The sequence below is a fragment of the Protopterus annectens genome, chromosome 2.part1 (genome assembly GCF_019279795.1).
Source record: "Protopterus annectens isolate FY-2018-M chromosome 2.part1, PAN1.0, whole genome shotgun sequence".
In the NCBI taxonomy this organism is placed as follows: Eukaryota; Metazoa; Chordata; order Ceratodontiformes; family Protopteridae; genus Protopterus; species Protopterus annectens.
This window is the reverse complement of record NC_056729.1, coordinates 265,371,241-265,389,338: the sequence shown is the minus strand read 5'-3', so window position 1 is coordinate 265,389,338 and position 18,098 is coordinate 265,371,241.

Sequence of the window (18,098 nt, the reverse complement as noted above, 5' to 3'; positions counted from 1 at the left end):
AAACAATCAACAGTATGTACTGCACGTGTGTAGTTCAGCAGCCTCTATTCACACTCTGTACAAACTCAGTAGGTGATAAAGACATTATGTGATCAAATGGGTTGTAACTGTACATAACAAGGCATAACTGACACCATCATGTCAAATAGAACAGTCTGTATGGCAGGAGGCAGTAGGCTTGCAGTACCCCAATTCATGTAAGTAATGTAAATATAGGTGAAGTATACGGTACTCTACATCCAGATACTTTACGACAGCTCACCCCTAATACCCCCACATTTCGTAACAGCCTAGGTCATTTATGGTGCTCCCCAGCTAGACTCAATAATATAGGGCCATATTCCACTGTTACATACACTGGCCTCTGGAGTGCATAAGAGCACACATGTATTGTGTAGGTGATGCCCACACATATATGGCCCCAGCCCCACTGTATGTGTGGGGGATACAACAGCAGTGGACTGATGGCAGCAATGGCAGTGTGATATACTCACAACCCGCTACAGAACAACCCCCGACAGCATGACATATGTGCAAAGCTTGGTATGTAGATGGAGGACAGAGGCTGGAACACAGGCACATATGTGGAAAACTGTTGCCATACACTAAGCAAGTTGCTGGTGTTACAGGATAGTCTGCAACATACTCTTAATCAGGGAATTGAGGTTAGAAACAGAAATGGATGTAGCCATGTACTGATAGCACTCAACATGCACACTGCCAGTGTAATATCTGACATAGGACCTGTGTAGTGGATGGACAACACATGATAGGCAAACCTCTGTCCAGCAAGAGGATAGGCCCACAGTAGTGAGCTATGCAGACAGACTGCATTCCAAGGTAAACTAGTATGTACACACACACACACACACACACACACACACACACACACACACACACACACACACACACACACACACACACACTCCCTGTAACACCAGTACTATACAAAGCATAACATAGCTCTACTTGCAGTCTTCTGTAGTTCCTGATGGTCCTACAAATATGTGGCTGCCCTGAGTGTGCAGGTTCTTCTATAAGAGGTATTGCTACCTGCTGTCTGTAACACTGATGCCCACACACAGGAAGGATGTCCATCACACAGGAAATGTAAAGGGACCACGCCCACAAGCTGTAGGGATTTATAGTGGGTGGTTGCTATGACAGTGGTAATTGGAAGTAGTACATATGTGTAATCATATATATATATATATATATATATATATATATATATATATATATATATATATATATATATATGGCTATCTGGATAAGTATATGTACATATATTTCCACCATATGTCCTGGACATGGAGTGTATCCCTACCCCAGCCCCTATAGTACCAAAGTCGTAGTACAAGGGGATGTCAGGTATGTATAGCAGGTATATTAGTAGACTATTGCTACTGTCACTGGGATTGTCTTCACAGACATGGTGGGTGTGTGTAAGGTCACATCTGCTTATAACATGTGTGCCATTGGGTATTGACAGACATCCTAAGGAAATCATTGTAAAGTACCGCTGCTAGCATGTATTGCCCCTGTGGAGTGCAGCAGAGATATTGGCCAATATATGTGGAACTTTGGATGCACCCTGTACAGTCTAGAGGCATACACATAATCCCTTAGTGCACAACATGTGTACTAGGCCTGACAATATGGATGTAGACAGCCATGTAGATGGGTATAACACATAACGAGTGGTATACATTTTCCACCATAGGTTATGCATTCACACACTCCTGTCTGGCCTGAGACATAATGACTGCTGGTACAGGGGTGCCATGGCCACATGCTAGCCACTAGATATTGACATACATCTGTACAGCATCCCACAGCTCTGTCTGTCATGCATGACTTTTAAAGGAGGCTTGGCAGCAGTACATCTGGCAAGTATCTGCATATGACATCTCACTGGGTTAGTACACTAAGCTGCTAGGCATGTAACAATGCACTGCGCAGGCTACAGGCAGACTGGCTCAACACTGGCCTACATCTCCTACGGGGGAATGCACATGTACCTGCATAAATAGTAGGCTCAACAGGCATGTCACAGTACAGGGTAAGATACACCTGTGTGAAAGTGCATAACCACAACCAATGTGAACACAGCCACATATGGTAAGCTAGCATAATATTACAGTATATGGACAGATGTTCTACACCATCCTCATATATGCCACTCACAGAATGACCCTACATATACTGGGCTGCTACACAGTTTGGTCTTATGGCTGTCTGTGGTATGGGACATGTGTGTGTATGGCCCTACAAACATGTACGCCAATATGGTACGATACAGTGGGGCAGCATGTAACATCAGATAGAAGGAGAACTAGAATAATGACACCTGCCACAGTCTGTACACAGGCTAAAGTACATATTAACAATACACACACTGCCGATATTCACCATAACTACACAGAACTCAGTACTGTACAAACATCCACAGAATGTCCAAGTTATGTCATGAAATATAACCCCTATTGTACATAACATGTGTAGCAATCTGATATATCACTGGCTTGTTATCAGATATGATGATACTAATTATGGTGTACAGCACATATGCGCCACTTCATGCACGACATATGTAGAAAGGTTGACAGAGGTGTGGCTGACAGCACATACACAGGGACAATATTGACATGTTGCTGTGGTAACCTCATACATTTACTGCTGTAACGGGGTTTGTCACAACATATGTCCTATGAGGGATACGACATCAGTAACTGTCACGGCCTTCACCATCTGCAGACTGCAATCCTCACTCTACCTTCTCCAGTCCACAGATAGATGCTCCATGGGTAACACATGAAACCAAAGGCACAACACACTGCTCAGTCTGCAGATGACCCTGCAGATGGGGATTCCTCATAAACATGGAACTGACATGGCTGGTATTGCAACATGTACGACAGCCATATCCACACAAACACGGTTAAACCAACATTATTCCAAATGCAGTATAGCAGCACTTACAGTCTGTATTCAGGTCAGGCACATCCCCCTCCCATTTGTCCCATTTGTTGCCCTCTTTCCACAGTGTATGTTGTTAGAGGTAAATCCCCAATCCATCTGAGATGCTGTTTGCCAAACAACAGATCTAGTTCCTGCTCACAGTGCATGAAAAGGGCCAACACCACCATGATGTTTCTAGATATTGGAGTGTGTTTCCATGCAATTGGCTATGGGAATGTTACCACAGCTGTTCCACATGCAATCATCGAGGGGAGGGCTGCAATTCATGCAGAGGCCATCAGCTGATCATGAGCATCATTGAAAATACACATGCTGCTGCCTAAGAAAAGCAGGTGTGGGTCTCCACATCCACCAGAGAGGCAGTGGAAGAGAAAGACAGAGGCAAATACATGTCAGGGAGGGGTGGGAGAGTAAAACTGAAGCATTTTTATGTCACACACCTACCAGCACAGGGTATCAAACCCCCGACAACTATGTAGTGCTATTACAGTTTGATGTAGTTATTGAATGCACCACATGGGTTACCTGTTGTGCAGCACTCAGAACATATATGTAATGGTGAGTGACATCTGCAACAGGGATACGACAGATATACGGTAGGTGACGTACACATGCCTGTCCACATGAACAGGTGCCAGCATCAACACAGCCATACTCTCACAGGGATGCACACGCATTGACAAACTTGGCAGGGCCAGGCACACAACTCCTCAGTAGTGGGATTGCCACAACACATCACTGTGCAGGTATCACATGCACCACATGGGTCATATGGAGGTTGTATGGGCAAAAATAATGAGGAGGTATCAGACCTCAGACATCATGCTTCAGTATTCCCATGGAGGTTGTAGTGAGTGTGGATGTGGACATACGCACCATACAACACATACACAGACACACAGGGTGCCAGTTCTGACATACATGGGTGCATGACTGCATGGGTGTGTGGTGGTCAACTGTGCCAGCAGGCTATACAAGTGTAGGTGATGGGTATACCTTGGCCTCAGGCCACATGACAATGGTCTGCATTGTGGCTTAGGGCTGTAGTTTCTGCATTTGTCCACACAGGTGGGTATTGTATCCCCCATCCAGTCACCTGGGTGACTATTGTGTGTGGCCAATGCTGTGCATCGCTTGCCCTGTATATTTTCTGTAGTCCATGACATGGACAGTGTCTAGGATGTGCACACCTCCCACATGCATGTACAGTGACATGTGGAACTGTACCTGGGGTATATGGCCCATGTTGTGAACACAGGTTATCATCAGTTGTGCCAGTCTTGCCCACCAGTGGCAGGAACTGATAATGCGCAGCAGGTTTACCCTGCACCTACATTGATAGCATGCTAACAGCATTCCCTGATGTTAATGCCATCTGTCCATACAGGGCATGTTGTCAGTCATGGTATGTCCATTGTGGGTCACATGTGTAGGCACCACAGGTGCTGTAGGTGTCCATTGGGGAACATGGGGGAGGTGCACTGTCTGCATGTATGTGCATATTCAACAGATGGGCAGGGTGACATGCCCTCTGTAGCTCACTGCTATCACTCCATAGTTACTATCAGTGGCCAATATGCAGTGTACTACCCACATGTTAGCTGTTGCCTAGGCATGTGTGTGTGTATGAGACATGGGTTGAGAGTGTGCTCTGGGTAGTACTGGGGTTGCTAACTGTGATTGCCTGGCCTTGATGTCACATGTATGGGTATGGCTTTGCACCCTAGCCTCTCAGCTATTTTACATCTGTTATCCCTGTATGGTTGACATTGTGATATATAGTAGGGCCACCATATAAAAAATATGCAAAACCCACTCCACATTGGTCATACACTCACAACCACCTCTACACAGAATACGAGTTACAAACACACACACACACACACACACACACACACACACACACACACACACACACACACACACACACATGCATGTCATGTCTGGGAGTAGAACCCTTACCTAACTAGTTTATTACACTACAGCACTACGCAGTTAAAGTATGCCACAGACATTACTGGAGTACTCCTTCCCCAAAGGTGTATTTCGCAATGAATGACATCAGCAAGATTACCAAAGTAGGGCATTTGAAATGTACTGTGAGTGACTAGCCTAAAAAGCATTGCTCCCTACACAGACATTGAAACACACACAAAACATCCAGAACTGCTGTTATACGACGGACCACAGGGATTACTAGCGAACTCCTTCCGCAAAGGTGTATTTGACAATGGATGACATCAGCAGGATTACCAAAGTAAGGCATTTGAAATGTACTGTGAGGGACTAGCCTATAATGCATTGCTCCCTACACAGACATTGAAACACACACAAAACATCCAGAACTGCCATGGGTGGAAATGGAACCCTACCACAGTTCTAAATCACATTCCAGCAGTACGCAGTTACCAGACGGGCTACAGAGATTACTGAGCTACAACCTTCCCAGAGGTGTATTTCTAGGTGGGTGACATCAGCAGCCTTGCCAAAGTTGAGTATATAAATTATAAGGAGTGTGAGTACCCTAAAAAGCATTGTTCTCTACACAGTCAGAGACAGACAGACCCTCACACAATTGCCAAGTCTGGGGTTAGAGTACCTACCTAACTACTTTATCACACTACAGCAGTACACAGTTACAGCATGCGCTACGGAGATTACTGGGCTAGAACCTTTCCAGAGATGTATTTCTAGGTGGGTGACATCAGCAGCCTTGCCAAGGCTGAGTATATGAATTGTAAGGAGTGTGAGTACCCTAAAAATATTGCTCTCTGCATAGTCAGAAAGACACGCACAGAAACGCATACACACGCCAAGTCTGAGGTTAGGACACCTACCTATCTACTTTATCATACTACAACAGTACACAGTTACAGGACATGCTACGGAGGTGACTGGGGTACAACCATCCCAGAGATGTATTTGCAGGTGGGTGACACCAGCAGACTTGCCAAAGTTGAGTATATGAATTGTAAGGAGTGTGAGTACCCTAAAAAGCATTGTTCTCTACACAGTCAGACACACACACACACACACACACACACACACACACACACACACACACACACACACACACACACACACACACACACACAAAATTGCCAAATTTGGGGTTAGAACACCTACCAAACTAATTTATCACACTACAGCAGTATGCAGTTACAGGACGCACTACGGAGATTAGAGGGCTACAACCTTCCCAGAGATGTATTTCTAGGTGGGTGACATCAGCAGCCTTGCCAAGGTTGAGTATATGAATTGTAAGGAGTGTGAGCACCCTAAAAAACATTGCTCTATACACAGTCAGAGACAGACAGACAGACACACACACACACACACACACACACACACACACACACACACACACACACACACACACACACACACACACATACACACACACAATTGCCAAGTCTGTGGTTAGAACTCTTACCTAACTAGTTTACCACACTACAGCAGTATGCAGTTATGGGACACACCACAGAAATTAGTGGCCTACAACTCTCCCAAAGGTGTATTTCTTATTGGATGATCTCAGCAGGCTTGACATAGTAGGGCTATGGGGAGGGAGGTGTGTGCAAGGGCCATAAAACATTCATCTAGGGATTGACACGCCACATGCGGGCACACATGGGGTCATATGTCACAGGTACATGTATACAGCTACTAGATGTCTACTTCCTTGTACAGTCATGTTGCACAGCTGGCATTTGCACCATATAGTCTGTAATGCTGACATATAGTGGTGGCTAGTATCTGCAGTGAGTGACATCTGCGCCTCATGTTTGGGGTCCTTTGGCTGTGTGCTGGGTGAGACAGGCCTGGATGGCTCCCTGTCACAGTCACCCTCTTCCACACATCTACGTATGTCTACCTTTGGCTTATTATAGTGTGTTGTCCTGACATATATGTCTGTATTCCTATCCACTGTGTGTGCAAGGCAGGAGTGGTGCATACTGATGAGTGTCTGCACTAACAACTGCAACTGCCAGATATGTCTGGTCCACTAGGGTTTGCAGTCATGGGCTTCATGTGTTTAAGTGTGTGAGCATGCCCAGTATGATCTTTCAGTATGCTGTAGACTGACATTGCCTTCATTTTTCTAAGTGTATGAGCATGCTCAGTATGGCCATCTGTATTGCATTTGTGGATCGTGTCCAGGTAGTTTGTGATGCAGTGCTGACCTTTGTGTTGTACACCAACAGGTAGCATGCTGTCTCTGCAGGTCATCCATCGATCATTTGGCTCTGACTGTTACTACATTTCTGCATAGCAGTGGGGGCACACCAGACTCTTTCTACATTTCTACACAGGAGTGGGGGGTACACCTGACTGTTATTACATTACTATGTAGGATGGGGGGGGGGGCACACCTGACTATTTCTACATTTCTACACAGGAGTGGGGGGGCACACCTGACTGTTTTTACATTACTATGTAGGATGAGGGGAGCACACGTGAAACATGTACACATTCGCTATGACTGTACTGATATGTCAGGTACTCCATTTCATTCTGTATTGCTAACTATCAAGCTGACTAGAGGCATACCAGTGTACTACAGATTGTGGCTTTGGTTGCTCTACATATTATTGTCTGACTTCCTACCCTTCAGAAGTAACATCCCACTGCCTGCCTTGCTGTGGTCTGTCTGTGTAGGCCTGGGAGGGGGTTTAACCATAGCTATCATTCTGGGGCCATGGCACAGGCTCTGTTTGGGTTTGTCTACACCTGTCCTGCTGGCTGAGACTGTTGTTGGGTATGTGAACCATCCTGACTGGCATGTGTGGGTCATATTGACACACATGTCGCACAGCACATTTCCTGCAGTGGGTTTTGTCACCCTGTGTAGTACTGGCTACTGTGGTGACTCCAGTATATGTTACAGATGTCATGGTGCCACTTTGGGTGTCTACTGCCTGCTGCCATAACATTCAGCCACCAAATTCCCTTGCATGCTCACATCTATACCATAGCTACAGGTAACAACACATTCTACTCCATTTGGCAATTGGTAGGTTGATTGACTTACCTTGAGGGTGTGTCAGACTTGCGGATGGTGCTGGAGGGCTGCCTATGTCAGATGCACATAGTACACTCCCTATACATGGTTAAGCACAGGTAGTGTCATATTTGGCATCCCTTTTACTATATGTGCGAGTCAGAGAGAGGTGTCATTCCCTGGGTCCCTACTGTGTCAGTGCATGTACTATGCATTGCCTCTGCCAAGGCCAGGGCATACTTGGCACACCTCCTTCTGCCTACTGGGGCAGGCTCAGGCTGTTCCTCCTCTGGGTCACTTTGTGTCTGTGCAGGCCTTGGCATTGGTGGGGGGGCTATGTGGCCCTGCCCCATGCTGTTCCTGCTGCAACTGTTATGCAGGATCGTATTGTGTAGCATAGCACATACCATAACAATTTGGGTACATGTAGGTAGTGAATACTGCAAGGCTTCATCTGATGTGTCCAGACAATGGAACCATGACCTGAGCATCCCAAACACATGCTGTATTATATGTTTGGCCTGTGTGTGTGCCTCATTATGGCATTGTTGTTCAGGTGTGTGTGCATTTCTGACAGGTGTCATCAGCCACGGCTCCAGTGTGTACCCAGTATCCCCCACTAGGTGACCGTAGGGGATGTCCCCATTGGCAAATCTCTGGTACAGCTGCGTCAGATACCATATGTGGGAATCATCATAGCTTCCGGGGCAGCCAGCACACACATTCATTATAATGCCCTGGGCATCACAGACGACCTGGCAGTTGATGGAAGGGATGCCCCTGCAGTTGATGTAGACCCTACCCTGTTCACTGGTGGTGCTTTGATGCGTATGTGCGTGCAGTCTATAGCACCCACTACTCCAGGGTATTCTGCTATTTGGTGGAAGAGACACATATTGCTTGTCAACACCTCACGGGTGTTGAAATATACATGCTCACTAGCATGTGCTGACATGGCATCCAGGAACTGGTGGAATACTCTGGATGCTGATGCCTGTGAAATCCCCATGATATCCCCAGTTGTGCTTTGGGAGGTACCTGTGGCTAGTATACCTAGGCCTACACATACCTTGGTATCCACTGGAATGGGTTCCCCTTGGTCCGTTTGGTGTGTCAGGTGTGGCCGGCACAGCTCAACAGTTTGCTGTAGGAGGTCTCTGTCCACCCTATAGCACTCCACTATCTCCAGCTCATGTAGCCCCTGGAAGGTTACCCTGGGTCTGAACACTCTTCTCTGTCTCCTCACTGTGGGTTGTTCGACAGCATTCACATCCTCACCACCCTCAGCCTCTTGCACATGTTATTCCATGTTGCCTGCTGCAGGCCTTCTCATTTTGTAGTTTGTTTGTTAAAATTTCTCTGCCTGTATACACCGGTGGTGTAGAGTGTGGGAAAAAAAACAGAGGGGAAGGTGTTTGTTTAGTTTATAGTAGTGTTCTGGGCTGGGCTGGTCTGCTGTCTGTGTAATTGGCTGATTCTGATACATTTCACCTGCCAGATAAGCTAGTTCTCCTTGATTACCTTCCTACTGTTGTTTTCCCTTCTCATTGCCTTCCTGTTTCAGCCCAGGTGTGTGTCGCACAAATAGAGTGCTCAAATGTGCACACTGCTGCTATTTCCTGGTTTAACTTCTATTTTCTTCCTGTAAAACCCGGTGCGCAGTGCGCACACCTGCTTACACTTTGTAAAGAGTGCTGGGCAGGTTTAGACACCCCCTAGCTTAGCTGTGCTAAGCTAGGAGCAAACCTGAGCCACAGGGCTCCAATCCATTTACAGTATGCCTGACACACTGTCATAGCTCCGTTTTGGATTTTGCAGAAATGTACTTGGTTACTAACCGAGTACATTTCTGTAGATAGTACTAGTCTTGCACGGACTATTGCAAGCTTCCCGGATTTACAAAATCACCTCATTTGCATGAATTTCTCCTGCAAATGAGGTGATTTGCATACCAGGGCTTAGTCCATGCATGATTAGTGTAAGAGCTCTCGTGCACACCCCTGCAGGCTGGTCGTGGATTGCATGGCAGACATATTGCCTGCGTGAGCTCCTGCACTAACCATGCACGCCGTGCAGGGCATAGTGAATCCCGGGGGTTGATCTTTTGCTCTTTTTCATATGATATATTCAGTGGAACACATAGCTAAATCATTAAATTAGAAATTAATTTAGAGACTACATCTGATTTTTATTAATTTGTTCTATGATATTAGAGATTGGACTTAGTAAGTAGGTAGTAGTTAAATTATGCATTTAAGCCTAGTTAGATTTCAAGATCTTTAGATGCCAAGGGAGGAATAATGCATTTTATGTATTTATTTATTATTTTCGCCTTATATTTTGATAATTATGACCTGCATAGCATATTGCATTTTTCTCAGTGACCTACATTATACTTTTCCAAATTGTATTCTTTAAGGTGTTTTATATCCATATTTATAAGCACAATTTGAATGATGACTATATATATCTATACTAGTAAATATTTGAAAATGAATAAATACAGGAAACACATTTATTAAAAAAATTATAAATTAAATATTTTTTATTATGAAATGTTATCCTTCAAATCCTTAAAAAGTTGCAATACTTTGGAAAAAATCTAAAATTTAAAACAATTAAATATTATTGTAGATAATATGAAAGAGCAATTGATAGCAGAAGATTTCATGTATATTTTAGAGAAAATTATATTACTGCAATAAAAATATGAACATTATGTCAAAAATTCTTACTATCTAGCAATATGTGTTTATTAATATAAAAGGAAATTGCCTCTTGGAGATATCATACAGCACTTCCCATTTTAAAACAAAATAAAACTCCAAGAATCTGCAGCTCATATAGACATATTTTTAAAAACAACTCAGAGGACAAATAAAATCTATAAAGCTATATTTGAGAAAAATTTGACCACACAAACCAAGGACAGCCACAAAGCATTCCTTAGCTATGTCCACAACCTCAAAGGCAATACATAATTGTGTGCAGAACTCATTGTAAATGGAGACACCTGTACTGAGCCAGAAGATATAGCAAATCTACTGGCCAACAAATTCAACTCCAACTGTACCCCTCTCTTCCCCTCAACCTTCCCTTAGGAAATACCATCAAATATAACTCCCCCTTCTATCATTAGGGAACAGATCCTTAATTTTCTCTCTAAGGCCAAGAACACTGCATCAATGAGCCCAGACAGTATCCCAGGATGCCTTGTAAATAGCATGAAACATGTGCTATCAGACCCTCTGGAATTGCTATTTAACTGTAGCCTCCAAACTGGCTTTGTGCCTCATGAATGGAGAACAGTAATAGGTGTCCCTCTGCCCAAATGTGGGACATCTACAGACCCTGAAAACTACAGACCCATAAGTCTCACTAGTTTCATATGCAAAGCCATGGAAAGAATTACAATGGAAATAATCATTAATGATACAGTAAATCTTCAAACACTGGAACCAACCCAATTTGGTTTTGACAAGGGCAAGTCATGCCTGCTCAACCTGGTGGACTTATATGAGAAGGTCACCAAAGCAACGGATGAGGGCAAAATGGTTCACTCTACCTTCCTGGACCTGGCCAAGGCATTTGACACAATACCTCACTCAAGCATTTTTGACAAACTCAAGATGTTAGGTACAAACCCTTATGTCACCCAGTGTATAGCCATCTGGCTCACAGACAGGAAGCGGAAGTTAGAATTGGGGAAACCACATCTACAAAGAGGCCAGTCACAAGTGGAACCCCTCAGAGATCAGTGCTAGGACCACTCATTTTTGGCATTTACTTCTCTGAAGTCAAGGCCAATGCCAATGGCCTCTGGCTGACTAAATTTGCAGATGATTTCAAATTAGGAACTGTCATTGAATTTCACACTGACACAAATGTTCTCCAGGAAGGAGTGACACAGACATACAATTGATGTGAGAGCCATGGACTAAAATTAAATGCCAAGAAATATATAATAGTATTCTTCAGGAGGTCATCCACCCCTGGTAACTATCATGTTGACAACGCACCCCTTAGAGTTGATCCAGTAGTCAGGGACTTAGGGAAACACATAGACAGTTATCTAACCTTTGATCATTACATGCCTATAGTAGTGAGGAAATCATTCTATGTTGCACAATTTATAAACAAATGTATGACATCTAGGTTCAAGGAAGACATTGTTCTATTGCATTTGGCAATTATGGGACCTATCACTGAGTAGAATGCCCCCTTTGGTATATACCTAACCAGGCATATCAACAATTGGAACGTCCACAGAGGTTGCTCTCTAAAGGAATACAGGGCATAAGTAACATGTCCTTTACAGACTGCCTCAAGGTGCCATCTCCATCCATGTGAAGCAGAGTTTCTTCCTAACCCAAGTGTAACTTGGACAATTGGATGGGGAACAAGAAATTAATCCCTTATTTGGAACTTATGTCTCTAATGGACACAGGCAGTCTGTAAATGGTTTACTTCCTAGGCCCCTACTTGTAAATGTTTCATCTCTCAAGACCCTGTTTACACATGTCATAGGTTCATAGATTAGTGCTAAGCTAACTGCCCTTGCGAGCCATTTTAAGCCTAGCCAATTATCCCTTGTGAGACTCAAACCCTGTACCTTGTGTTTGTAAGGCAAACACCTTAACCATTAGGCCACCCTCCCAAACCTAATATCAAGGGTACTAGAACTTGTCAGAGATTTGGGATGCATGACTAGGCTTAAAAAGACCCTTGTGGTTTTTAGCCTAGTAAACACCTATGAACCTATGAACACAGGAAATGGTAATATTATATTAACTGTATTGGTCTATATATCCTTCAAGAAAAGAGCTATTCATTGTATTCTAGATATTGAGAAAATATTTGATTATCTTGATGAACTTACCTCTTTAAAATATCAGAAAATACAAAATTTCAGGCATTTAAATAAGTATCTTAAAACATTTCTATCATTATTATAAAACATATGTCAGAATGTATTTATATTTATGCACTCAAATAATTACAAAAGGCACCAAGCAGAAATGTGTGTTATCTACTTTACAATTTGCGTTAGCTATAGAATCTCTAGTTAAAAACATAAAATAAAATCTAACACGAATGCTTTTGAATTTGGGAGGGAGTTAGAAACAAAACTACTAGTATATGTTTATGAACTGCAGCTTCCTATTTCAAACATAAATTATTTTATCCAGTATATTAATGAGTGATAATCTAAGTTTATTGAACTTTCCAGTTTGTTTTATTAATTTATTTTTATTTTGCTTTTGTTTACCAGGCTTGTCCATATGAGATTAATCAAAAACCCCTTTCAGCGTAGGTACGGTGATAAAAGCTCTAACATATTACAAACATTTTTAAACAGATATTCAGTAATATTCATAAATAGACATTAAGTAATATCCATTACTAATTACACATACATTTGCTAATTAGATTGCATTCATATGAAGTTAATATAAATGACCAGACATTAAGAAATATAGATTATCAATTACACATACATTTGTTAATTAGATTATATTCATATGCAATAAAGCCAACTATTACAGTACAAAAGATACATATGCATTAGGAGATTTTGAACAGTAAGCATTCAAAGAGGTGCATTACTGGGTTTGTCAGATAGATAACAGAACATGTGACTCATGCTTAGAAATTTAACAAAATTGAGGTGAGGAAACGAATGAGGTAGGACAAAAATATTAATACTGTAGTTAAGAGGTAAGGTATAAAGCAGGTTCAGAGACAATTATATATATGGCTAGCAGAAGGTTTCTGTTAGAGGTATAGAGGTGGGGTGACATTGTCACAAAGCTGTGTATATATATATATATATATATATATATATATATATATATATATATATATATATATATATATACTCGAAGTTGCAAGTATAAATTATTCATTCTGAATGAAGAGAAGTGGTTTGATAATACAGCAAGCTGATGATAACAGTTACATTTATCTCAGAGATATAAAGCAGCAGATCCACTGTTAGGTGAAGTTTTAGTTGTGTTTTAAATCAGTTTGCATTCTCAGTGGATTTCAATGGTAGCAGGATGTAGTTCCACAGTTTGGCTATACTGTTTGAATCTAGAGAGACATCTGCATTATTAAATGAGTTGGTTATAGTTATTAGTGATTTTTATGTAGATTATAAAATTCTATTGGGGACTAGTGTTGTTTTAAGTTGCCAAGGGCTGGGCAATGTTCTGGCTTATAGAGAAGTCTATGTATTTTAGTTAGCTTGGAGACAACTAGGCAATGTAATACTTCTTAAAAATGTAATTCTCTGAGGTCTAGGCAGAGGTATTGTTCTAGTATGACAGTTCACTGCAAATTTGGCTATTTTATTATAGTATTTCTCAAGTTGGGACAGTTGTGAGACTTGAAGGTTAGTTCAGTCCAGGGCAGAAAAAAGAGAGATGGCAGTAAGAAAGCAGAAGCAGTATGTGTTATGGCTATGCCAGTGAGGTAGATTTTTACTTTGTATAATGTACCTAGTTTTTGCTGAGTTCTTTTAGCTATATATAACACATGCTCGTCAAATTTTAACTAGTTATCTATGATGACATCAATTCATTTTGTGTGGACTGCTTTCTTGTATCATTGTGTTTTTGGCAGAGTTGATAGTGAATAGTGCTGTGCTTGTAGGGATGTGTTTTGGGGTAAATAGCAGTATTTATTTTTTTAAGGATTAGAAGTAGTAGGGGAATATTTAGCCGTGTTTCAATTGATAAGACAGATTGTCGTGTAAAGTCCTGGAGTTTGGAGAGGGATTTGGCAGAGCAGATTAGGGTTTAATCATCAGCATAATGAACTAGGATAGCATTTCTGTAGCAGTGTAGAGATCACTGATGAATATGTTGAAAAGTAAAGGGTCTAATATAGACACCGATACTTACTGACCAGAAGGTAATGAAATAATTTTTTTAATATCATTGCTTGTGTTTTAATTGAGAGGTAGATATGGAACCATTGTAGTAAAGAGTTGTTGAGCCCTAAGGATGAGAGTTTATGTAAGAGCTTCTGGTGGGAGACAGTATCAAAAGCTTTTGATAACTACAGGAAGATACAAAAGCTTTTGATAACCATAGGAATATGGTGGAGACTAGGTTTCTGGCATTTCTATGGGTGTTGACAGTAGTAATTCAGCAAAGCAGTAGTTGTGCTGTGATGACATGATGGAGGCTGTGTTGGGTTGAAAATAGAAGATGGTTATCTAGTAAACAGCTGAGAAGGTGAGTACGAATAATTTTTCTAATATTTTTGATAGGAGGGATAAAATGGCAATGGGCCTGTAGTTTGAAAGATCTGTATTTATTCCACCCTTGTGCAGTGGAACAATGAATGTTTTTTCATAGTGAAGGGACTTTATTTTCAGGTATGGATCTGTTTATTAGAACTGAAGGTGGACATGCAATAGCCGCAGCTGCTATTTTAATATGTTCACCGGGTAGATTGTCTAGGGCAGTTGTAGTAGTCTTTAATTTTTTTTTGGGGAGGGGTATTTGATGGTATCTGTGGGAAATGTTTAGAAGAAAAAATGTTAAAGGAGGTGATTTGATTGAGTAAGGACATCAAGAGCTTGATTAGTCATCTGGTTGGTTAATGACTCTACTATTTGTATGAAGTGGGTATTTAAATGGCTGGTAAATGGTTTCTATGTTTGGTGTTACCTGTGTAGTAAGTCCTGGATTTAACAGTGTATTGACTTGAGGCCCAGAACAGTTTTGGACTACAAATGTGCATGTTTTGTTTAGTTGAGTAACAGTCTTTCTTATCTTTGGTGATAAATTGTTTTGTTCAGTTTCTTAGGTTATCTATATGCTAGTAAAGTAGAAGCTGTTTTATTTTTTGTCCAGGCCTTCCATGCTTTGTCTCTATTTTCCATGAGTTGTTTAGTTACTATGGATAGCTATGGGGGAGGGTTGGCTTTGATTCCTTTTATCCTAAGGGTGTATGTCTTTAGAATACCTAGTTAGATTTTATTTATTTGTTTATTTTATATAAAGCTGGTTTAGTAGACTCACATAATTTTCAATCCAGTACAAACCTCATGCATGGCATACTTCATTTCTGTGGTGATTGAACCTAACATGTTCTAGCTAGTTTCCTGGCATAATCAGGTCCAATCTTTATTTTTACATTTAATACAAATGCAACATATTACCAGTGATTCCATTGCTTTTTGTCATATTGTTACCATATTATAAGTCATACTTCTTTTTCAGTTGCCTTTTTTACTTGCTCCTCACAGGGCATCTTCAATTTCCTGTATATATGTAATTTCCTGTATATCCTGCATGACCATTATGGTTGCTGTTTCATCAATATTTAATGGAGCTTTTCTCTATATTCCCTTCTCTTCTTCATCTTTCATTCATAAGGACTTCCATTCTGCTGTTCATAGATTCATAGACTGTTACTATGCTCATGACCTTGGTGTGGGGGGGGGGGGGGGCTTTCTAAACCTAGCCAAGTTTTCTCCAAAGAATAATGATCTCCTGTATCCAAACAGGACATTGAGGCCAGATATTTATAAGCCACCTCAGCCCATAAGGCACATGGGTGTCAGGCCCAGTGTAAATTTCCTGTTCCCCATCCACTAGTCTAGGTTGCACTTAAACTGGGTAATATATCAACTCAGCTTCACATGGATTGGAAGCCTGTTCCATAGGAGGGGCACATATCCGCCTCTCCAGCATGTTCTGTTTAAGTCACAGACAAAATTCTGGACCCTAGACCTTGTATTTCTGGTACTCTTTGAGTTACAAATATGTAGGAGATTCATAAGTGTGGGGTTTGCAAATGCCTAGTAAACCAGGCACAGATCATTCCTCAACAATCTGTAGGAGACTTGGTAGAGGGAAAGAACTTTGAGGCACTCTGCATAAGGCAGGTTTGTTACTAGTTGTATTCTTTTTTGTAAGGAACCTCTGAGGTTACTCTAGTTGGTGCATATGCCTGGTCAGGTACATAGCAAAGGGAACACTGGACTCTAGGGCTAGTCTGATAAGGCAGAGTAGAGTGGGATAATGACCTCTTTGTACTTAGATGCCATGTTGTTACTTATTGTTGCTGCACAATATAAAAGGGTTTCCTCACCACTGTGGCTAGGGTTGACACCCCTCCGTTTTTTTCCGGACTATCCAGAAATCAAACTGATTCTCCGGTAGTCCAGAAAACACTGTACAAACTCCGGTATTCTGTTTCAAAAAGGAAGCAGACTATTGGAGTTTGTAAATCAGCTGATTTACTATGCTTTTTTTTACAGAAAAGCATAGTAAATCAGCCAAAAGCAGGCAGCAGGAATGGAAAAAGAGGGTGTTCCTCATTGAGTGATGTCATTGTGCCATCACAAAGTGGGTGGAATGTAGGCAGGGTGGGATGGGCGGGGTTACTGATGACACGAGGGGTGTGGCTTTACTCCGGTTTTAGCCATGATGAAAGGTGGCAACCCTAACTGTGGCAACATGGTGGTTGAAGGTAAGGCTACTGTCAATGTGTATGCCCAGATCCCTGATCATTAGGTTGACTCTTAGGATATATTATTAATGTGGTAATAAGCTGGGATAGTTGACTTCCCAAAGAGTACAATTCTGCAATTCTTAGCATTGAGTTTAAGAGCATGGATTTTGCACCATCTGTGTATTTTCTTCTATGGTTGTATAATCCCTGATTGTATGCTCCCATAGTGCGTACTTTTTTTTTGTGGTATTTGCTACCTCTACTTCACATTAGCTTTTTTCTTGCTGCATTAGGGTTCCTATCAAGATCCTTATGTCTCTCCCTCCCAGATCCTCTTATTTTTCCACCTCCCAGTTATCATCTTTTTTTTTACATTAACCATAATAAAGCAATTAAGTCTTATTTTTGCTCACTGTGCAATCTAGCCCTCCTGTAGTTTATTAGGTAGTTTTCTTTTCTCACCTGGATCTGCTCCCCTAATATTTTTCCTGTCATCTCTTGTAAATTGTTCCTAAATTTACTCAACTTTTCACATCTCCAAAAATTTGATTCCAATTCTCTACATGATTCTGTTATCGGTTCCTGTAAATATTTTGTTTAATTTGTTAGGTGCATTAAAATGCATGCGCAGGCATTTTCTTCC